Source organism: Papio anubis, chromosome 11, assembly GCF_008728515.1.
Source record: "Papio anubis isolate 15944 chromosome 11, Panubis1.0, whole genome shotgun sequence".
In the NCBI taxonomy this organism is placed as follows: domain Eukaryota; kingdom Metazoa; phylum Chordata; class Mammalia; order Primates; family Cercopithecidae; genus Papio; species Papio anubis.
Window position 1 is genome coordinate 45,602,757 of NC_044986.1, and position 24,265 is coordinate 45,627,021.

The following is a 24,265-nucleotide window of genomic DNA, read 5'->3' on the forward strand; positions in this document are numbered from 1 at the left end:
GTTCAGGTGGAGGCAGAGAACACAGAAAAGGTTTTCTTTCCAACAGCAAAGTGAAGTGTCCGTTAAAGAGCTGCTGGTCTTGCAGAGAGATTATTACTTTAAAGGAATACCGGCAAATGCTTTAGGCTGAACATTTGGGCTTGGTTACTTCCGTTTTTCCCCGCAGTTCATAGAGGGATAAAGATATTACATGAATTGGACTTTTCTTGTGAATTAAAACATCGATGCCCTGATTTTTGGTAACAAATGTTGCCAAGTTTGTGCTGAGCAGGCAGAAAGGAGGAATAGGACTAGGCTTTGCCTTTGGGGAAATGCAAAAAAGGTTCACAAAAAAATGTCCCATTGATTGTCCAAGGTCACTGGACTATGCATGCTCAAAATGGAACTCAAGACTCCCAAACTGCAGTGTCTGACTCATTGTCCTTTGACTAAACCAATGAAAATAAAATGGGTTAGCACAGGGTATTGTTCCAGGACAAAAAGTTCAGAAAACCAGCGGAGCTTCAAGGAAAATGGGATTTTCTTTAATTAGGCTAGCATTGAATGCCTCAGTAATAATCTTGTAAATGTGAATTTATCATCTGCAAAGTGGGCATATTTGTGATTTCCTAGCATGCAAGTTAAATTAAAATTTAGTGAGTATCCCTTATGTTCCTGGCACTGTGCAAGGCATTTTCCCACGCATTATATGATTTAATCCTCACAAGAACCTAGAGAGTCAGATATTATTATCACTGTTTTATTGATGAGACTTAAACTGATCAGTGTTCCGCTTGAAGTGTAACTGTGGAGCTGGTATCCGAACCCAGGTTTCCTCACTCCCTTGTGGTTTTTACAGCCCTTTAGCTGCTTCTTTTAAATAGCATCTTGTCCTGTGTAATTCATATTGAGGTTGGTTGTTGTAAAGTTTAAGTTCCTAGATGAGACAAACTATGAGGAAAAAAACAGATTTTTTTTTTGAATTACCTACTTAGAATATTTTGCCCAAATATAAAGGTTCTAAAATGTAGTTGAATTGGTCATAAAGTTTTATCTTCCCTTCTACTTAAATAGTGCATAAGCTCATAAATAAATGTTATGAGGAAAACATTATACAACCTGATTAAATTCTATTGTGGTATTTTTAACGCATTGAAATGTCTGAACATAGAATACTTTGGACCTTATAAGAAGAAAATATTGGCTTAAAATTGGAAGATCGAAGATGTTAGCAAATAGGTGATTCAATGCTAAGTGCATATTGTCAAGGGAGGAAGAGGAAAGTAAATGTAGTCAGCATCTTAGTTGGAGGGGTTGTATGCCAACCTTTCTTAAAATAGAGGAAAGGGACATCGGGTAATCTCCTATTTTTTGCCTTTCCAGTTTAAAAAAGGAAAGATATGGGGATAAGAGAAATAAGTTAAAAGTTCCAGGAATACAGAGATGAAAAATAGATTGCACCTTCCATCAAGGGTCTCCTGGTCCAGGAGGCAGGCAGACACATAAAACATGATGATGGAGGAAAACATAGGACTATGGATAAGGCACAAAAACAAAGCACAGAAAGGAGTAATTATAGAGAGAGACAGAGAGACAGAGAGAGAAAAGAGGAAAACTTGAGCGGGAATTTAAAGACTTCGACCAAATAGAAAACAGAACAACAAAAAAGTCTGTACAAATGCACAGAGCATGAAATGGGCTGACATTTTGGGGCCTACAAGGAATCTGATATTGCTGGAGGGGAGAACAGGAAGGACTAAGTGTGGAGCAATGAACTAGTGAAGCAGTTAGGAGGTGGGAGCGTGGATGTGGTGTGGCGAGCCACTGATAGGTTTCTAAAACTGGATTTGAGTTTCCAAAAAATTACTCTTGTGGTGGTGTCAAGAATGAATGGCTGATCATCTGATCAACAAAATGAAAAGCCGGTTGTTTCAAAAAAAGTAAATAGATGAACTCCTGGCATGATTGGTTTTTTCAAGAGGCAGGAATAAACAGTACTAGACATGAAAAGGGACATTGAAACAGAAAAAGTACACATGTAAAAATCATAAGAGAATCACCTGAACAACTTTAGGTCAATATATTTAAAACTTTAGACACATTGTACAATTTTTAGAAAGCATAAATTATGAAAATTAAGTTGAGAAGAAATTGACATTAAATAAACCTATAACCAGCAAGGAAAAAAATTAATTCAATAGTCAAAAATATTCCACCAAAGAAGACTAGCTCCAGAAAACTTTGCAGACATTTTTTCTAAAAATTCAAGGGAGAAACAATAACCCCTAACAAACAGTCATTCCAGAAAATAGAAAAATATTTTACAAATATTTTATAAAGCTATTGTAACCCTGATGTCAAAACCAGTCAAGTACAAAATGAGAATCAATCTCACATGCAAACAGACATGCCAAAGTACTAAATAAATGCTAGCAAACAATCCAAATAGAGGATATATATATATATAAGTATCACAGAAAATAAGTTTTACATGTAAGAATTTAACATTAGAAAATCAATTATATAATTTATCACAGACATATGACAGTAAATAATGAGAAACATTCAGTAAAATTTTATACCTAGTCATGATTTTTTGAAAAAAAATCTTTGCCAACTGGTTTAAATCATAGCTCCGTGATTTATTAGTTATTAAATTTTAATTTGGATAAAGATAATCTAAGCTTTGTATGAAAATGGAGAAGAATAAATTAGAAGAGGTAAGAGAGTAGAGGCTAAAGGAATGATTAGGAGGAGGTCATTGTGGCAAATCTAGATAGGAGATTTGAGATGTCAAAGGCTGGAGAAAAGCTCTGATGCCAGAGACAGGAGAGGGCGGATTTCAGTAATAATTAAGAGGGAAGATTGATAGAAGCTGGTGATTGATTGGATGTGGGAGGAAGGTTGTAATGAAGAGAAAAGAGTCTATTATGACTCTCAGCTTTCTAGACGAGGTGGCTGGGTGGATGGTAATTTAATTAACCAAAATAGAAAATACAGTTTTAAGATTGATCTGAAATTAACAAGTATTTCTTGTATGAGAAGGAAATAACTATTTAAGAAAATTTAGTGCCAGTAGCCTAAATTAAAAAAAAAAAAAAAAAAAAAGGACTTTTTGCCATCACCTGATTTCAGTTAATATCAAGACAGCGAGAGAGAGAGAAAAAAAAAAAAAGCATTATGGGCTTTTAAAGCCCAAGCTAGTACTGGGCCAGGCAGAGTCGCCAGTCGATATAGATTTGTTGCACTAGCCCAAAGCTGCCAGCAGTTTACTCAGTATACTGATAGGTAAGGAGATGAGGGTTTTGGATAGCCAGAATCACAGAAGGTAAGAAAAGAATAATGGTTACCTTGGAAGTATATAGAAAATGTAGAGTTAAGTATCACCTAATAATAGCAATGTTATTGATAAAAGTATTTTGACTTTGAAAACAGCAAAGAAGGAAAGATGTCTCCATTTCCTTACACCTTGCTCTATTATATATTTCATTGTTTCTATAAATAGTTATTACATTTTTGGGTTAATCATTAAGATTTGTTCACAAAAGATTAAACTTTGTAGAAAATAACAAAATATAATATTTTGGTCCTCAATAATTCCTCTGTGCCCAAGGCACTGGACCCACCAGCCAGCAGCTACCAGATTGCCCTTTTCTTCTTCTTGGAGAAAGTTTTCCTTTCTCAACTTGATGATATCCATGTATGTCCCAGCCATTATGATGTAATTTGAATGTGTATCAAAATCTGTAGAAATAAACCAAACCAAATCACCATTTTATTATGTTATTACGTATGTGCAAAGTATTGGGAAAATTATTGGTTAAACATTTCCACCCAGCCTGGGAAAAGAAACGACACTATAGAATGTGGAAGGCCACTTCCAAAGTGGTAATATCCAATTGAAGGCAGCATCAGGCAGCTGCTGAGATGTTTCACTAATAACAAGACAGTTGAAAATGATGATAACTTCATCTGGCTTTAAGGAAATTCATTCAGGCACAGACTGGGTGCAGAGTGCTGGAAAAGTCTGAGTGGCTCATCTAGAGTTTGGGTACCTATTTCATCACTTCCTCGTGCTTGCCTTTCAATCTTTGGAATACCATATTTCAGATGGCATTACCCAGTGACCAAGCTCAAATCAGAGGGAGAATGTTCTAGAAACTGCTGCCAGGCTCAATCTCCTGCTGATCCAATCCAAGTGGCAAGATCCACAGCAGGACAAAGGAACTTTGGAAAGGGACTTGAAAAGAGTTCAGTTACTCTGCGGTTAACCCATCAAAGGCGTCTTCCTGTAACCCAGAGGACAGCAGGCCTCGACATGTGCTGGCCATTTGGAAAACAGATTCATACAGAGCAGATCAAACATTTCAGGAGAGCCCCTTGCCTTGAAAGGATAGAGCCTTATGAAAATCATTAAGCAATTCGTTGATGTTTATTTGCTTACACTGTGCTTCAGCAAAGTAAGCAGCAGACGAGGATGAGAGCTATTGACCCAGTTTCAGAGGCTCTAGTTCAGAAAAGAAGGATTCCCTTACATGTTTGATTTTAAAGAGCCTTTTAAGAAGACATCCTACCACACGGCTGGCATAGGGAGGCTGTCTTGGCTTCCTTCAACTGTGTATTAGGTTAACAGCCACCTCAAGCTTCTTAGAAACCTAGAAATCCCAAGGCAGTTAGAGAAATTCCACAGAACTAAGAAAACCCTCTGCAATCTCAGAGTGTTAAGCAGAAAAAATATTTCCAAATATCTTCCTTTCTCAGTCTGTGCCACTTTGTGTAACCTACTCCCAGCCTCATAAAACATGGTGGCTCCACAGCGTGCCCAGTCATCTGTCCTTCCTAATGAGCCAACTCTTAATTCATGGCTCAGCTCCCATGAGCCTGGAAATGAACAAGGAGCAAGTCCCTGTTTTCACTTTGAGAGTTACCAGGTTATTGTGCATGAGTTCCTTCTAAACCAAAGCAATTCCACTGTCTGATAAAAGGAACTGTGCTTGCTTTAAAGTTTGAGGAAGCAGCCCCTCACATCCATCAGCCTCCAACCCCAACTCCCTGTTTACTCAGATGCAAAATTCCTATGATCAGATAAGGGCTCAACAGAATGTAATCATTCTTACACTTTGGGCTTTCAAATGGTGTGTTTGTTTCATCTATGCTATGGGGAATGCAAAAAGCATAGCCTCCAAGGCTCTGGGAAGTCGGGGAGGCTGCTGGCTCAAGGAAATTGGGCTCAGCTTGTCCTAGAACATTACAGAGGTTGCAAATCTGTCCTCAAATATTCAACACATATGTTCTAAAATTCATTAAGTTCCAAAATTTAAAAAAAAAAAAACAAATTTTAAAAATCCAGCATTGGTTCTTGTACAAAGCAGATATTCAAGGAATGCTTGTTGACTGTTGAATCTGTTGGCTGATAAATATGAGAAATACAGTCTGGTTTTACCACATGGCAGCTCAAGTTCCTAGGAAGACATTTTTCCCTAGTTTGCCTTTAGACATGTTTTAGAAAATGAATTACCTAAAATAAACCCTGCCTGTCTTTGAAAAAGTACTTTCCTTACAAAACCTTCCCAAAACTCTCTCCTTTATTATTTTGGGGGGAACAACTGTCACGTGGCTTTAAATTGTTAATTAACCTTTTGTTACCGCTTCAACTACGTGGTCCTCAGAGGGCAGAATTCTATTTTATTATTTACTTACATTTTTTGGTAACTCCCTTGGGATCCAACATGGTTCTTGCACAAAGCAGATACTAAATAATTGTTCATTGATTGATAGATTTGTTCGCTGATAGATAATAGAAATATAGTCTCATTTGTGCCATATAGCAGCCAAGCTTGCAGTACACAAAAAGCATCATTCTCTGCTACTTTCTTATAAGCCCATGCTTAGAAGAAATGTCTTAGAAAGTCTCTTCTGTGGTCTCCAGTTAGCTTTGGACATCAGTTTTAAGAGGGAATAATATATTTTATATAAAAAAATAAGATTGCAAGTATATAAATATTATCACCACAAATATTACAACACTGCTATAGCATTTTCTGTTGCTTGCCAGAGACATTTGTTAATTCCTAATAGGCCCGTGACATCCATTTCTGTAGTAGACAGAGGCACCTTGGTTATGGCAATTCCTTTGTAGATGAATGAATTAGGCTTTTCAGACAAGATCTAACTTATGATGCTTTTGTATTGAAGGAAGGAAGGGGAGGAGGGAAGGGAGGGAGGGAGGAAGGAAAAGGATGAAAGAAAAAGAAGGGAGGGAAGAAAGGAAAGAAAGAAGGGAGGGAGGGACTCAAAATGTGTACATACAAAATTTGACCACTTGTTAACTACTGACATGTTCACATAACAAATATGCCAGCATAAGAAATTTAAAAGAAAAAAGCCAACCCTAGAAATATAATTTGAAGACCTTTCCCTCATAAGACTTTGTTATCATCAGTGACAACTTTATCCAACTTGATCTGACTTCCAAGTGTAAGAAAAACACATTCCAGTAGTCCACCTAAATTTTAGAACTTTGAAGTAGCACTGTACTTAGCAGTGCTTCCAATGGGCATGTTTTTCAACAACAAAAAAAGCCTGGAAGATAGCCCTTTCTCGATGCTTGTACTTATCACTACTGGGAGAATAGCTTCCATCGCAGCATTTATTGACTCCTTGCAGTAGACTCTACAGTCATCATCTCATTTCATCATTCCATCAAAGCAGGGGCTGTCTGCTTTATCTGCATAGGCCTGGCACATGGTAAGCTTTCAATACCTATTTGTTGAATAAACAAATGATTATAACAGCTCTACAAAATAACAGCATGATGCACATTTAATGTATGAAGAAACTGAAGTGTGAATAGACTAAATGAATTGTCTGAGATCTTGGTAGAGCCCTGACTTGCACTGCTGCCTCTCTGACTAGCACTTGTGTTGAGCAACCATTTACCTTGGTACCACCCTCCTCATTATATCTGGAGGGCTACTATCAAGGGTAGCCCTTCTTTTCCTGTAGGTTGAAGAACCTCTTTTCATCCCTAGAGGATTAGCTAAAAAGAAAGCTAAACCATCAAGGCTTATAAAATTGTGTTTCCCTGTGGCCTTTTTTCTAAATCAGGAAATGGTTACTTAGGCCCCATAGAGCCAGCTCAGAACTCTACCTCCTCCTCCTTTATCAAGACTTCCTTGACTTGGAAAGTGGTTTCTATGACAAGAAGTGTGCCAACAGTTTTTGCAGGCTGCCAAAGCCTCCACCTCTTTCTTAAAGGAGCCAGGACTTTTTCTTCTCCAGAACTTTGACACAATTAGGCAAAATCCAACTATTTTCAATGTTATACCATGGTTTCTTCAGAATATTTTAGAAACCGTGCCATATCTTAAGTAGTATTTAACATAGTACAGGGATTCAGTAGCAATCATTCTATAAATATTACACTTAAAGATCAAAAATTTCTAAAGAGATAAATGATATTGATCAGTCAAGCAAAATTTTCACATAATTTCTTAATTAAGTAAATGTTAATTAAGGGAGGCTGAGGTGGGAGGATCACTTGGGCCTAGGAGCTTGAGGCTAGAGTAAGCAGTGATAGCACCACTGCACTCTAGCCTAGGCAACAAACAAGACCCTGTCTCAAAAAAAAACCAACAAAACAACAGCAAAAACCCTCTCTCTCTATATATATATATGTGTGTGTGTGTGTGTGTATACACACACACACATATATATGATAAAGAGAAAAAAGAGTAATTGTCTATATATTGGTCCATATTAGTCATTTTTACTGAATACACACAATGACAAAAATGGCACATCAATGAAAACAATCTGGAGGGGGAAAAAAGTAGACTTTGTAATACCAATGGAAGAATTTTTGACTCTAGGTGGAGGGGTGGATGGAGTGGGGTTGTATAAATTGACTTGACCACATTCTTAATCTTGCAGTTGAGATGATAATATTATTCAGAAAAGTGCCATTCATTCATATTGAGCGATATATTATATGTAAATTATACAACACAATGTCTGGCACATGGGCTTGGTGTTTTGTTTCAGCTGTCCATGTGAGTCGTTGATATCACCTAGGATACTACTCAAGGGAAACTTTATAATAAAATCAGTCATACTTGTCTGCTTTGGATACTAGCATATGACCATATTTATCACTAGCAGAATTCATATTGGATCCATGTTAGGGATTTCTACGTGAAACACAATAAAACACCAATTGCCAAATATATCCACCCCTCCATGCCCGCCCTAATGAAATATCACTTATGTGCAAGACTCATCTTGAACACCACCTCCTCCATGAAGTCTTTTCTGGTCTCTCCTAAAAGCAGATATATTTTCTTGCTGTCTTGAGCATCTTAAAAGCTTTGACTTCTACCCCTCTGACAATACTCACCTGTTCTGCCTGCTTTGTTACTGTCTCTTTGCCTTATCCCCTATTAGAATTTGAGACTCTTGAAACTCGGGATGAACCTTATCTTTACATTTCCTACAGGCTGAGCACAGGGTGTTGAACCTAGGAGCTCAATAAAAATGTGTTGAGTTGCAGTGAATCATGACCCACCCTGGCTACCAGGCCCTCAGCCAGCTTTAGAGTACAGGACACAATAGGTCCTTGTATTCACTGCTGTGCGCACCCACAAACATACACTAAGCACCTGGAAACAAGGGGACACTTAGTTACTTGGCAAATACTTGCCCTCCCAGGGTGTCTTCCCTTTTGAAAAGGCTCCTTGGACAGCTGGCCTGCCGCTGGTTAGATGGGGGCACTCCCTGGAATGGCCTATCACTGCAGCGAATGGCCAAATTCACTGTGCCAGGAACCAAGAGAAGAGAAGGGTCCAAGTATGAGAGTCTCAGTGCCAAGAATGTGCTCCAGACTTATAAATGAGAGGGAAGCAGAGAGCATTGCAATGAGGCAAATGATGTTGAATTTGCACTAAAGCCTCCTCTCCTTCTCTTCCTCTTTTCCATCTGGTCCCTTCCTTCTCCCTCCCTGCTCCCAATCTCCCATTGTCACTTGGTCCTGCAGAGCTTGGAATTCAAGCCTAATCCTTAGGGAGGGGCCTCCGCTCCAGGGAGGTCAGGACCATCGCCCACTTCCTCTGTGGGATGCGTTCACAAGATGCTGTGGCAGCAATGTTGGCCGCTCTTTATTAAATACAAATTGTACTGACCGGTTTCCAGGAACTTCAGTGGAAAGATGATTCCCCCAAACCCTCAAGACATTTCCCAGATCCTGAAAGGATTATTATTATCTTTGTTATTATTTACAAAGCCCACATCATTTTTTTAACATTTTCTTTAAAAAGCAAGATAGAGCATGCATAAGCATGCATCTTCCAGAATGCATCCTTAAATTCTGCTTCCTTCACAAGAATGAAATAACCTGTTGGATTCTGGTTGGGCAGCAAGACAGAGGGAACAGGCTTATTCTTGAAGTCTAAAACTGACAAAGTTTCTAGATTTAGCAAGTAAAAATACAGGACACCCATTTGAATTTGAATTTCAGATAAACAACGCATAATCTTCTAGGATAAGTACGTCCCATGCAATATATGGGACATACATATCCTAGAAGATTATGCGTTGTTTATCTGAAATTCAAATATAACTGGTCATCTTTTATTTTGTCAGGCAAACCTAAGCCCAGGGAAAGTTAGGACAGTAAAGAGATTTCCACCAACAAAAGCTCCTTTTAAAGCCCTAGCTGAATGGCTTTGGACGACATTTCAACTCATGCCCTGCATTTTCCCTGGAGTGTGAGCTCAATGTCATAGAAAAACAATTGGGAGAATGAACATTCAGTGAACATTCTGCCCCTTGCTTGCCCTCAGCAGCCTGTGGCAAACTGCTCCCCCTCAACCAGCTGGGGAGGAAAAAAAAGCTTTCTCTTTTAAGATGGCTTCCCCCTCCCCTTTTACAGATTGGATTGTTTCTTGGATTTGCTGGAGAGCTGCTGTTGCTAATTGCTTGCAGACTGCAGTCCAACCCGGCCTGCCAACTGTGGAGGCGGTGTGGTGGGGCTGAGTGATAAAGAGTAAGGGGTTTGGAGGCAGGCAGACCTGATTTGGAACTCCAGCTCTGCCACTTCCTCCTGTGAAACATCAAGCAGTTTGCTTAACCTCTCTGGGCCTCTGTTTCTGCATCAGTAAAATGAGGATGCTCACGGGTGAGTTGAGAGTAACACAGGATAGGAGCATGTACATACTTGTCACATTGCCTGACCCACGATGGGTAGTCCTTTAGTAGTAACCATTATTGTTACTATTGTCTTTGGTATGTCTCACATCACAAGTGCCACCTGGAATTGAGTCTCCTTGAGTCTGAGACTTGGAAATGCAGGCACAGAGATTCTAGAAGGCTGTCAAGCACTTGTAGACAGGAAAGGATGGCTTGGTTGAAAGATGGCTCCACTGCTCTCCCTACGGTCCCTGCCCCATTTGGTCTTGCAGCAGGCTGGCCACCTTAAAGCCGACGATTGGATGACAAAATGAACTTAAACTAGATCACAACAAAAATGTGTTAGGAGTCAGAAGTCTACTTTAAGAAGTGGAAGTAAGAAGCTGGGCACAGTTCCATGCCTATAATCCTAGCTACTTGGGAGGCTGAAGTGGGAGGATCCCTTGAGCCTAAGAGTTGGAGTTCAGCCTGGGAAGCATAGTGATACCCTGATTCTAAAAAAAGAAAAAGAAGTAGAAGAGGGAGAAGGAGAGAGAGATGGAGAGAGAAAAAGAGAACTCCTTGGCTTTATTGTTGAAAATCACCTCTTTGTCTATGTGGGTGTGGGGGTAGTGTCATGTCTGGATCTCATCACCATTCTTCTGGTCATTGTTCTGGTCCTCTTCCCTCAGACCTCCTTTGGAGGGTGGTTCAGATTCAGTTGTGGCCCATGTGACCCAGGCCTAAGCCACCAGCTTGTCAGATCCCCTGCCCCAGCCAAGAGGTGAGTGTAGCAATGGGCACCCGACTCAAGAGGAGTTGAACAAAAGCAAGGAAATCTAGTCCCAGGCCTTGCCTAAATGATTAAAAGAAGAATGAACTTTCCCCACCTAAACTCTGAAACTGCAAGCAAGTGAAGGTCTTAGAACAACCACAGACATCTCACAACCACAAACATGGAGTCTTTTGAAGAATTGGAATAGAAGGAACTCAGCCATCTGAGACAGACAGACACACACACACACATACACACACACACACACACACACACACGCAGAAATCTTATGACATCTTTTGAGTTCCTGTACCCATCCCTGAACTATTCACCGGCAGGCCCAAATACATCCAATTTTTTTGTTTAATTCTATTTGAGACAGGCATTCTGTTACTTGCGGATACAGATACAGCATGTCTCCCCTGGCTCCTAGTTCATTTCTGTCTGCCTAGTGCTTGATCTTGGAATCTGTCTATTTGTAGCTACTGGTACTCTTTGGGCTCATCTTAACTTGCTTATTTACCAGCAGCCAGGGGTTTCAGCCTTAAGCCCCTACCAGCCCTGACATTTCTGTCCCCAAAGGTCACCTTAGGATGACAGGAAGGGAGAAATGGCTGTTGGCTGTTTGCTGTACAAAAAAGTGCCTGGCACTGTGCTGAGAAATTTCTTCCACTAAATCCGCCAGCAACCCATTTTACAGATGAGGTGACTGAGACCCAGAAAGTGTGTACATTTCCAAGGACTGCCATAACCAAATACCACACACCGGTGGCATGAATAACGGAAATGTATTTGCTCATTGTTCTGGATGCTAGAATTACAAGATGAAGATGTCAGCAGGGTATTTCTTCTGAGGCCTCTCTCCTGGGCTTGCAGATAGCCACCTTCTTACTGAGTCCTCACATGGGTTTTTCTTTTGTGTGTGCACATCTGTATCCTAATCTCCTCTTTTTATAAGGAGACCAGTTATATTGAATTAGAGGCCCAACCTAATAACCTCATTTAACCTTAATTGTGTCTTTAAAACCTTATCTCCAAATACAGTCACATTCTGAGGTACCGAGGGCCAGGACTTTAACATATGAATTTGGGGAGGACAAAGCTCAGCCCTATAAAGAAAATGCTATATGTTTAAAAAGGAGGGAGAAATTGCGGTATGTGAGGGTGGGGGTGAGAGGTTAGAGGAGGGAATGGAGGGAAGGGATATGGAATCAGGAAAGGATTCAGGAAGGAGATGTTTCCACATAAGAATCAAACTGCCTGGATGTAAATCCTGGCCTGACTACCTACTGTCTATATCATCATAGACAACATATTTAGCCTTTATTTCCTCATATTTAACTAATCATTGGATGAATTATTGATACTAATAATTGTATGGATCTCATAGACTTCTTGTGAGGAATCAATGGGATAATCCCATGACTGTTAGAACAGCACTGACACAACACATAACATGTCAATAAATGTTAGCTATTATTATCTAAGACGTCTCAAAGAATGGATTGGAGCTATATAAGTAAAGGAAGAGATTTTGGCTGAGACAGATAAATAAAGAGATGCTGAGACTGACCTTATTTGTGTGAGCAATGACTTTGGACTTAGTTTTATAGGCAGTAGAGTTGAGCAGGGGCTGTAACATTATTATCAGTAGATGTATATTGTGGAAAGATTGCGCTCACCAAGATGTGTGAGATGCATTGGAGGGGGAAGAAGGCACAACAGAAAAATAGGTCGCAGCAGGAGGCCGTTAGGGAAGAATGGCTGAGAAGTAATGAGAGCAAGAAGCAGAGGGGGCGACTCAGGTGGATGAGAGAAGGAGAGAGAGAAGAAACCATGGAGATCAAGTAGACAAGCTTGGTCACCAATTGGATACCATGGGTCAGGAGAAAGAAAAAGTTTCAGAACTAAAAAAATATACTGGTTGTTACCTGCAGAAGATCTGTTACTTTGTTTTTTGTTTTTGTTTGTTTGTTTGCTTGTTTTTGTCTTTCCCACATTCCCTACCACCCCTCCCTTCCTCATTTCTAACAGAAATCCAGTTTTGTTCAAATATTCACCCTCTTCTAAGTGGCCACTGCTTCAGAGAAGATTGACTCATCTTCAACCCGAGGGCTGAGTCTTGATTTGTCCAAGTCACCCAGACAGCTCCATTTGTCCAAGCTATTCAGGTGGCTTCATTTGTCCACATCATTCAGGTGGTTCCATTTGTCCATGGTTTCCAGGGATTGTATTAGGCATAAGCAGCTGCAGAAATTCTTAGCAAAAGAAGCAAAGGGATGAAAACCATTTCTTGGTCCATCCACCAAGAAATGGATAAGCAGAATGTGGCATATCCACACAATGGAATATTATTCAGCAATAAAAAAGAATGAGGTACTGATTCACAGTACAGTGATGATAAGCTCAAAAGAGTATGCTAAGTGAAAGAAGCCAGACACAAAAGGCCACATATTATATAAGTCTATTTAAACAAACTGTTCAGAATAGGTAAATCCATACAGACAGAAAGTGGATTAATGGTTGCCAGAGACTGGGGAGAGAGGGGAGCAAGGAGTGATTGTTAATGGACAAAGGTTTCTTTTGGGGCAATGAAAATGTTCTAAAATTTATTGTGGTCATGGCCACATAATTCTGTGGATGTACTAAAAAACCATTGAATTATAGACTTTAAATAGGTGACTTACATAATATGTAAACTGTATCTCAATGAAGCTGTTAATAATTTTTTTTAAGGAGCAAAGGGAAGACTGCTAAGGAGACTTCCCAGAAAGGTTCTGTCACTCTTAAACAGAAACAAGAGAGTTGGCTCCTTTTCCTCTGGAGGCTGAATATAGCCTCTAAATATGACCACTAGAGCTATTAGAGAGGTCTAACTACTATGAGAGGAGCCAACAAAGCCAGAACTGATACACACATCGAGGCAGAGCTGAGAGAAGCACCTCAACTTCTCACTAGTTGAGATAATACATTTCTTTATTTTAGGCACTTGAATTGGGGTATTCTGTCACATATCCCAGGTATTCTAATAGATACAGTTCTATTAACAGAAATTGTTAGGTTGGAAGAAGGTCCGTACTTTCAGAGACTATGAATTTATGTCCATTTAAAAGTGGAAGTGTAATGTAAGCGAAATTTAGAGGTATAATTCTAGATCTGAAGAAAGGGATGGATGGGTGGATTGATTGATTGACTGAGGAGTTACATGGTCAGAGCTGAAGGCTGAAACCCAAGGGCAAGGACATAGAGGATACAAAGAAAAGTCTGAGCAACATGGACTCCCTACATTTAATAGGAGGAAGAGGAAGAGAAATCAGTGAAAGAAACTGAGAGAAAGTCCGTATAAAAGAATGAGGGGAAGCTTGAAATGCTACATGTGCTGCTATGCAAACCAAAAAGTGAATTCAGGAAGAAAGGAGATAAAGTTTGGACCAAATTCCACCAAGACACTAAGGCAGAAGTCGCAAAGATAATGTGATGAGATAGAAAAGGCGATCATTGTAAGAAAAAGATAAGGCAAAAACAAAGGTAGTTTCGTGGAGCGATGGTGGCAAAAGCCAGATTTGAGAAGATGTGGGTTGGAAGACAGTGGTGGACACTGAGGAAGTAGTGGCGCTTTCTTATGGGAGTTTTAGTTGTGGAAAGCATTACTGTGTTCACCAATATCTGGTTCTACTCCCATTCCAGGCACATGGAAGATGGTACTTCCCAGTGTCCTTGTACTCGTGGAAGAGTAATGTGGTAGTTCTTCAAAGAAATGTGAAGTGGGTTCTTTCTGGACTGAGGCAGGGAAAAGCCTGTGCCAGATTCGTCTGACTCAATCGCTCTCTCCCTGCCCCAGTGGTCATGGGGGAGACCCTGTGCAGAAACAACAAAACCGAAAGATGAAAAACCCATGATTGCTGAATCACTGAATACAGCATAAATCCTCTTAAGAAGAGCCACCCAATCTTCTGTGGCCGTTGCATGTACAAGAAATAAACTTATTTAAGCCACTAGGAAAGCAGCAAAAGAGAATAGCAAAGTTGAGGAAAAGAGAGTTTTGTTTTTGTTTTTGATTTTTTACATATTTATGGTAAGTGAGACCAAACCATGTTTGTTAGGAAAATGGAAAGAGAGGAATAACCTGAAGATGACAAAGCAACAGTCTAAAGAAATCAGAAAGTATGGCAACACACAAGCCACGAGGTGAGTCTCTGCCCTTCTTCTTCCAAGAGAGAAGTAAAAATCTAGGCCCAGGATGAATACGTGGCAGGTTTAGTTGGAGAGGGAAGTTGAGGGAGCCCACCCTCATTAGTCCATGTATTAGACTTCTGAGACAAGCAAGCAGAGGCTGGAATTTAGAATCTTAGGAGTGGAGCAATTTCAAGGGATGACGAGCGTCTACGACAGAAATAACCATGCATGCAATGATCGCCTCTGCATATCAGCCTCCTGGCAGCTGTCCATGTAGGATGACTGGCAAGGAATGATATAAACTGCATTTCATTCTCTTGGTTTAAATTATATAGGCAACAGAATTATCATTATTTGAAAAGTAAAGTCATACCCAGAAAGGGTTAAAACTCTTCTTTTCCCAAGTTCTAGCCCCCCACCCCCACTATTTCCCCAGTCCTTTAACTAAATTAGCTATTCCATTGACAGGCCAGCACTGGTCCCTCACAGAACAACACATGCTGTGCTCTCTCTGTGAGTGCACTCGTGGTGAACTTTGAGCCACACATCTGCTGCAGAGAAGAAACTCTTATTCCCAAATGGCTGACATTAGCTGAGGATGCTGGGTTCATCACTACCATAGCATATTGTTATTAGATAAGCTCCTGGAGAATCAGAGGAGTAAATTTAGTTATTATGTCTTTATCTCATTACAGTGCATTCCCAACTATTGTTCATTTCATCAGCTTGGTATCGTCCTACGTTTCTACAAAGTGAATGCTTGGATTAAAACCAGTATCTATTCTCCTTTACCCCTAAGCCATTGCTATATCTAGGCTAAGGATATATTTTCACAGTGTCATTTCTCTAAGAGTCTTTGATTTAAAGCATGAATCAGCAAACATGTTCTATAAAGGGCCAGATAGTAAATATTTTGGGCTTTTTTGGGCCATATGACCTCTCCTGCAACTACTCAACTTTGCTGTTGTAGCCCAAAAACCATAGATAATACCTAAATGAATGAGCGTGGTTGTGTTCTATTAAAACTTTATCTACAAAACCAGGCAGTGGGTTGGATTTTGCCCATGGGCTATTCTTTGTCAACCCTGGTTTAAAGTATAGATTAGCAAGAAAGCTTCAGGTGAACAGACAGATTTTTAAAGTATCTTTTCATGTGTTCATCTCTTAGAAAAAAAAAAAAAAAACCATTTTCTTGGACTTTTTTTTACCTTCTGCAGACAACAGTATGGTATTTTTCGCCTTTTAATATTTTGTATCTTAAGTTTTTAGATTCCTCCTCCCCTGTAAAAAAAAAGGGGTGGGGAGAAGAATTTTAATTCAGAGAAGAGAGGGTTAAATGTTTAAAAAATTAGAAGGTGAAAGTATCACTTATCTGCAAACACAGCCTCTTCTTTAGAAACTGATTTACCCAGACATTGAATTGATTATAAGATATGTAGAGTAAAAACAAATTTGCTGACCTTCATTTCAGAGAGCAAAGGTTAAATTCATACCCTGTAGGATGGTGCTGCTAAATTGCTCCCAAGCTGCCTAGTGACATATTTTCAAAAAATATCTCTCTCCAACTTTATCAAGTGTTCTTTGTGTTCTGGAAACATGATTTTGAGTCCCAGCTGAAGCTGGGACCTCATAAGTCTTAGATAGCTGAAATTCTTCTCCAACTATATCCAGAGGCATATGGCTAGTTGGGATAGACGTTAATTGCAGGGATTAATATCTCTGAGTCTAGTTGTTTATTGAAGACTGAAATTAACATTTTAAGCTAGATAACCAAGGGTTGCACAAACTGTGCATAGATAAAGGGCTAAAAATGTCCATTTTGATGTCCTTGACATTGGGCTGAATAAATATGTCTTGGATTGTAACATCTGGCAATAACTGTGTATTCCCAATTTCTTTACCTTTAAGCAATGCCTCAGAGGAGAACCTCAACAGTTCAAAAGTTGGGAAAACTGTACACACAAAAAATTGATCCAACACAATAACATTTTTAAAATATCAGAAATTTTCTGTCTCTTTCATTGTAAACTAATAAAAAACACCCCAGTAGTAATAGTTCACAAAATTCATTTCACAGCAAAGTTTTCGTAGTTCTTAGTGAGAAGAAAAAAATAGGACACTGATGTAAATATTTTATATAGCTAAGTGCATTTCATTTAAAGAGCCATCCTTTAGTCTAAATTATGCCTCTCTGTATGTTAAATAACTAAATTTTATTACTTTTAATTAAATAACTAATTACTTACTAAAATAATACATTAGCAACCTTATATTGGTCCCTACTTGTTTTATTTTATTATTATTATTTTGAATACAGTCAGGATCTTTCTCTGTTGCCCAGGCTGGAGTGCAGTGGTGCGATCATAGCTCATTGAACCCTTAAACTCCTGGGTCCAAAAAATCCCTCTGCCTCAGCCTCCCCTGTAGCTGGGAGTACAGATGCCTGTCACCACATCTGACTAATTTTTAAATTTTCTGTAGATATGAGGTCTCGCTATGTTGCCCAGGCTGGTCTCAAACTCCTGGACTCGAGCAAGCCACCCGTCTTGGCCTCCCAAATGCTGGGATTATAGATGTAAGCTACTGCACCCAGCTCCCAGTTGTTTTAAACCACAATTATACTATTTAATGAGAACAGAATTGAGAAGAGGAAAGGGTGTTATTGAAACTTTATTTCCTTCCATTTGCTGGCTCAACAGGGAGTAACAAATCTGGATTTTTTTTTCTTACAAAGTTCTGTCATTGCTGACCCCTTAGAATCTAAAGTGTAAAACACTAAGCTGAACAATTTTTGTCTTTTGGCAGCTGTATGTGTACACTCGTGAAGAGGTCTCCTCACTGAGATAGTAGGAGGCATATATCAGTACACCTTATTTAGTGGATGTAGAAATTGAAAATTGTTTTTACCAACTGTGAGAGAAATGGAAATTAAATCCAAATATCCTCACAGATATCATTTTATTGATACACCACATACTTCCTATTGTAGCTGGAAGCAAATCAATAGCAATTTAATCATTGGATTTTCCAGGAAGATACCTATCAGGTGACCTTGAATATCATCTTTGTCCTCACCAAGACTTGGCTTCTTAATCTATAAATGGTGAGAATAAAATGTCCAATCTCATAGGAGTGGTTGGGGATTAAATGAGACAATGTATATAATACACTACTTACTGGCATAAAATAAGTGCTCAGTAAATGTTTTGTGTTATCATTTGAATTACATGCATATACTATGACCTCAACATAAATAGAAATGATTGCAAGTAACCTGAGGGAATAAAGATATCCCTGTTAACCCCAATCAAGAATGCTTGCCTGAGCATGGGAATGAGCTACCAACCTATTATTTCAGCCGGAGAAAGTTATACAATACCAATCAAAGCTCCTTTGGATATAAGGAACAAAAAGCTACTCAAAGTAGCCCAAGAAAGAAGGAGATTTATTTCATCACCAATTTATCCAACAGACAGAGTGCCCACTCTCTGCCAAAACATGGCAGCGTCTTGTGGCAAAAAAGTCCCACCAGATGTCATGGACTGGAGCTGAAATCCGGGGTTTGGAAACCATTTGTTCTAGTTTTCAAAACCTTCATGATCTTTCTCATATCTTCTCATGCCTTCATTATCCTTTGCTATGATCTGAATGTGTCCTCCAAATTTCACGTTGAAACTTAATGACCAATGTGATAGTATTAAGAAGTGAGGCTTTAGGAGGTGGTTAAGATGAAAAGGAAGCTGCCTTGCCCTTCTGCCATGTGAGAACTCTGCAAGAAGACACCATCTATGAAGCAGAGAGCCCTCACCAGACACCAAGTCCACTGCAACCTTGAGCTTGGATTTCCCAGTCTCTAAAATTGTGAGCAATACTTGTCTATTATTTACAAATTACCCAGTTTAAGGTATTTTGTTACAGCAGCCTGAACAGACTGACTCCCTTTGTGCATCTACTCCATTTTTCTCTCTTTCTCTCTTTACCCTTTTTTTTTCTGTGAGTGCTCATTTTGGGCATGGTCTGATATTGCTAATTTAGCCTCAATCTCCAGTTTCTCCTCACTCAAGGATTTATACCAACTGGAATCTTCTTCTCTGTGATTTAAAACTCTTAAAAGAAGAGATCTGATTGGCTTTACCAGTCTATGGCTCTCCTTGGGGCCAGACGATGTTAATCAGCTGAAGCCATAGCATACGGAGAGTTGGGGCTCTCGAGTGTGCAAACACGATAACCCAGGTTCACACATTTCAGGTCATGGGGGAGGTGCAACTGGATAAATGGGCCTACTCTATGACCTAGTCTCCAGGAGAATTAGGGGATGGAGTGATAATGGTCCCTCACAAATCTATCTCTACAGTGAAGAAGAAAACTAAAAGTCCTATCTCCATAGAAAGTACACATTCCTGTGTTTTATTTAAAGGGCAACATGTGAACTCCTGGTTTCACATTATGCCCAAGTCTTTTGAGAAACACATCCAACAGTGGTTTGTGCCTATTTCATACTTGTTTTATTTTATTTGTCAGCAACATGAAGATCGTGTTTCAAATAAAACCCAGTATTGTCCTTTATATGTTTCATTAAGCATTATATGCTGTTCCTGTCCTCTTTTTCACAGTCATGCCCAGGCATACTTCTCAGACTCCTTTTGTGGGAATATTTTCCTCATTTTTACATTACGGTTTTTCATAGCCAAAAAATAACTCTGACATTTGACATAGGGTTGGAGGATTTGGGGAAAATAAAAGTCCCTTACCAACTCATTGTTTATATCAATGAACTAATAAAATTGCTTTTTCTTGATAGTGTTTAGAAAAACTGCCGGGAAACCTAAAACTGAAGAGGACAGGAGAGAAGGAGGATGGGGCAGACTGTGAGACTGAAAGTCCCAGCCCGGGCTCTGCCCTCACAGGCTGTGGATCCTTAGGCAAATTACATAACCTTTCTGGGCCTCAGCTTTGCCTCATATAGGGGTGATACTGCCTTGAGCTCCCAGGTTTGTTTGAGGACACAATGAAATAAAAATGTGCTCTCACAAGAGTATTTTCATGGTTTGAGAATATGCTTCCAAAAGTGGAAGATGCTAGTGAAAAGAATAAAAATCCCTCCTAAGGCCAGGAAGCTGACTACAGCTGCCTCCTTTGCCGTGTGACTCCCTCGAATTGATTTCTGGTTGCCTCAGCAGCAGATGAATCCAAACCCTTTGTACTAACTCTGCCCTGTTCAGTTCCCTGCAGTCTTGTGGACAGATCCTGTCATATTTGTTTCCCTGCTGTTTCTTGGATCAGTCCCTCCAAAGGTAGATACTCACCTCTCATGGTGATTTGAAAACTAAATCAGTCAACACACGCTAGTAACTCTTGTTCATCAGGCATTGTGCTAGGCTGTGATTTTAGAATAATAAAAAAAAGCAATATTCCAGGAGGTCTTTTAATCATTTACATCAATGTCATCTGATGTGCATGACAGACCCCTAAAGTATATTATTATTATTTTTCCCAGTTTTATAAATTAAAAATTGAGGCAGAGAAAGTAACCTGTCGGGGGTAAACAGCCTATTAGTTGTGGGACCAGGCTGCGAATTCAAATGATAATTAGAGCATCCTCCCAGACTCCAAGGAGTTTATAACCTACCAGGAGGTTTGTATATCACATCCTACTAGCCATAACACAGAATGACATGTCCCAGCCTAGTGTTGTGGGATGAGGGAACTCAGATGTGGGTTGGATTATTTCTGCCTGTTTCTATTAGGACAGCCTCAAAGGTGGGTTGAATCTTAGGACGAGCCAAGCTGACCAGACCCTCCCTTGTCACAATCTACTTGGATCTACCCACCAGAATTTTAGATATAATTCCTGCCATAGTTTTCAGTAGCCACATAAGCCTACATGTCAGCGAATTGGAGGCAAACAAAAATAATAATTAAAAAAACCCAACCCCTCAGCTGAGTGGTAAAATACTTAATGCTTAATGATAGTACAAACTATCTGCCACCCAACTTTCCATCCGGCATGCCTTCACCTCAGGCAGCTCATAAAAGTTGAGACCCTGGAGATCATCTAGTTCAATTATAGCAAATAGATTTCATTTCATGTGTCTACTCCAATCTACTGAGAGTGGATTGGTGGCTGGAACACTGGGCTTAGAGGGATGCTGAGGCTGTCAGAGATCAAAGGGAAAAAAATGTGCCACAATTGATTAGTGATGTCTGACGTGGGCTCAGGAGTGGAGAATGATGACACATGTGCAACACATACACCAGACACAATCTGATCCAACTTGCTTGTTTTACAGAAGAGGAAACAGCACTCCAAAATGGAAGGTGGTGTGCTCAAAATCGCTTCGCGGGTTAGTGGCAGAGTTACTTGATTCCCAGCGCTCTTACTATAACACCTCAACTCCTGTTAAGTGATAATTGATGCTCACAGGATCAGCAGCAAAACCAGCAAGAAAATTACATTATGCTTAGTACAGTGTTTGTGTTAAGTGTATTTTATTCTGATTCCTTGAAAGCTGCTGATCCATGTAATGTAACCCCATTCATTGGAATATTTGATTATTCAGAGCATTCCCTGACTCGGCTGCATAATGGGAAATAACCATCCCCCCGGCAAGTAGCAATTTATTCTAGAAAAAAGAAAAGACAGCAGTTCAAGGTCTACATTCGTTTTCAAAAGGGCCAGTGACAAACATTTATATAAGTGGTACTGCTGACCAGTTTGACCTAAGCTTGTCAGTAAAACCTGACAAAATGAAAGGCATTTGAAGGAATGATGGCTCTCTAAACAGTAAGCTTGGCTAGGCTAAACCTTGGTGGCCAGATTTCTTCATCTCTAAACATTCTTGAAGTATGAGCTCATCAAGATGTGAGCCCCGAGGGACAAGTGGGACTGCAAAGGTAGAGAGGAAGAAAGGAGGGCATGCCAAGTAGGGGGGTGCGTATACAAAGCTTCCTGGTCTGAAGGAGTACAGCCCTTTGATGGGAGCAGGTGGAGTTTTGGGAGCAATTGAGAAGCAAATGCACCAGAGTGGAGAGAGCCTGGATTTGGCACTTAGATAGACCTCCAACTCAATCCGAACTCTGTCACTTGCTAGCTGCAGAATCCCAACACAGGTCTCTGTGCAACCTCTCTGGGTCTCAGTTTCCTCATCACAAAAAAGAGACACCACCACCTATCTTTCAGGATGCTGTCAAAATTGAATGAGATAATTATGTCAAACACCCAAACATGATGCCTGGCATTTAGTAGGTGCTCGAAACATGGTCAGGTCCGGTCATGAATAAACATGCTGGCTTAGTATATTTTGTGGTAAAAACAATACTAGGGCAGGAGTGAGAAGCCCTGAGTTCTGGTCCCAGCTCTGTTACAAATGCACTGAGTCCTTGGACACTCTGCCTTGCACACAGCCAACATTAAATAAATATTCACAGAAAGAATAAATAAACAAATAAGAAAATCCAAGAGAGATTTTACGTAAACTTGGTGGACTCCAGTTTTCTTATCTATCAAAGGAAGACCAGCTTCTCAGATTTCATTTAATAATAAAGTTCTTTTGATATCTGTATTTCATGCAGCTGAAAGCATCCACTATAATTTGAGCACTGTCTTTGGCATGAGGCCAAAGTGCCAGGGAAGTTCATAGAATGCAGTCCTGATCTCAGCAGTCCCTTGGCTTAATGGCACCTGAAGTCTTGACCCTGCCTACCCCAAAATCCTAAAATGCTTTACTCCTTCTTAGAGCTGACTCCAAGCAAAGGAAAGCAGATTTAAAAGCAAAAGATATAGTCATGGGTGGAATTGAGGGCTGGGGAAGTGTTTCTGCCACAACTCATTCATATGAACTACTGGCACCAGCATTGTCCTCTTTCTGGATTTTCAGCCTCCTCAACTGTGAATCAGGAACTGCTAATTAGAGGGCTTATGCTTCTCAGTCACCAAGAAAGTCAGAATTCCCTGTTGACCCTTGGCCCTTCGCTGCAGATGGACACCAGCTTGTTCAGTGGGAAGGGAGTAGCAGGGAAGGTGTGCTGAGCCATCAGGGCACCAGCTCAGCTCAGGGACCGTCACACTTTTCCTGGCTTCCCATTCCCCAGAGGAGATTTCCCTGAAGGGTGGGCTCAGATCCCAGAAGGGGGCAAAGGAGCTCAGGAGCAGGGGGACAGTAACATTCATAAGAGGAGAGTTCAAAAGGAAATAGCACAAGCTGGAAGTAATTGATGTGTCTTTAATGCTTCAAATATGCCTGCTTTGTTTATTTTTTTAAATCTCAACAAGTCACAGACACTGAATGGTAAATTAGACTTCTATTCCTCCCTTTTAGTACTCCCACTTAAGAGAAGTTTTTATATGGCTTTGAAAGATAAAACTTCAGAAGGCCCTAGGTCTGTGCCCAGGAGTCAGGGAAAGCATCCATTTGACTGAGGGAGGGAAGTAGCAAAGACTGGTTGATGTGCCCTTCCTGAAAATGAGGTAGAAACCAGGACGTACAATGAGGTAGAAACCAACAGTTAAGTTTGCTGGGAGTTGATGAAAGCAAGAAGTCACAGGATCAGAGAAGTGAGGGGAGCTGTTTGTAATTCACATGAGTGCTAATAGGAAATCACTATAGGTTTCCAAGCAGAGTAGGAACATTAGGAAAATTCTGTTGATGAAAGATATTTCTAGTACCTCTTCTTGCTGCAGATGAGAATAAACGGTAGGAAGGGCATGTTGACCTACTAAATAGATCATATTTAGACTTGGAAATAGCAATGATGAGGCTAGGCTGTGATTTTTCTAACCTGTGATTTACTCAAATAACAAAGATGTTTTTAGTGCCATGCAATATCATTTAGTTATGTAAGCATTTACTCAACAAATAATTATTAAATACTTACTATGTGGTCATCCCTCTTGGAGATACAAAAGAGAGAGAAATTCATGGTCTCATCAGCATAAGTGTATACAAGTATACTAAAAAGAAAAATACAAAATAGGACACAATTAGTTACCCAAGAAGTAGTGCAAATACTGGATGATATAAACAATCTGTTGAAAAATTCCTTGAGAGCTGGAATGTCTGGATAGGGCAGGTAAATGACAGATAGGGGCAGGTGGTTGAGGCAAAGAAGTATTCCAGGCTGTGGGAAAAGTTTGGCAAAGATTTTGAGGGAAGCATGAGGAGAGTGTTGAAGGCT

The 24,265-nt window shown here is 39.9% G+C and overlaps 1 long non-coding RNA gene across 1 annotated transcript; it reads right to left on the bottom strand.

Annotated features, from left to right (window-relative positions):
* Window positions 1–683: 683 nt before the first annotated feature.
* On the bottom strand, window positions 684–24,043 carry LOC110744145. Its single transcript, XR_002524360.2, has 4 exons — window positions 23,966–24,043; window positions 16,300–16,372; window positions 3,606–3,723; window positions 684–930 (listed from the first exon to the last, which is right to left on the bottom strand). It is a non-coding gene; the product is annotated as an uncharacterized LOC110744145 (long non-coding RNA).
* Between the last annotated feature and the right edge of the window lie 222 nt (window positions 24,044–24,265).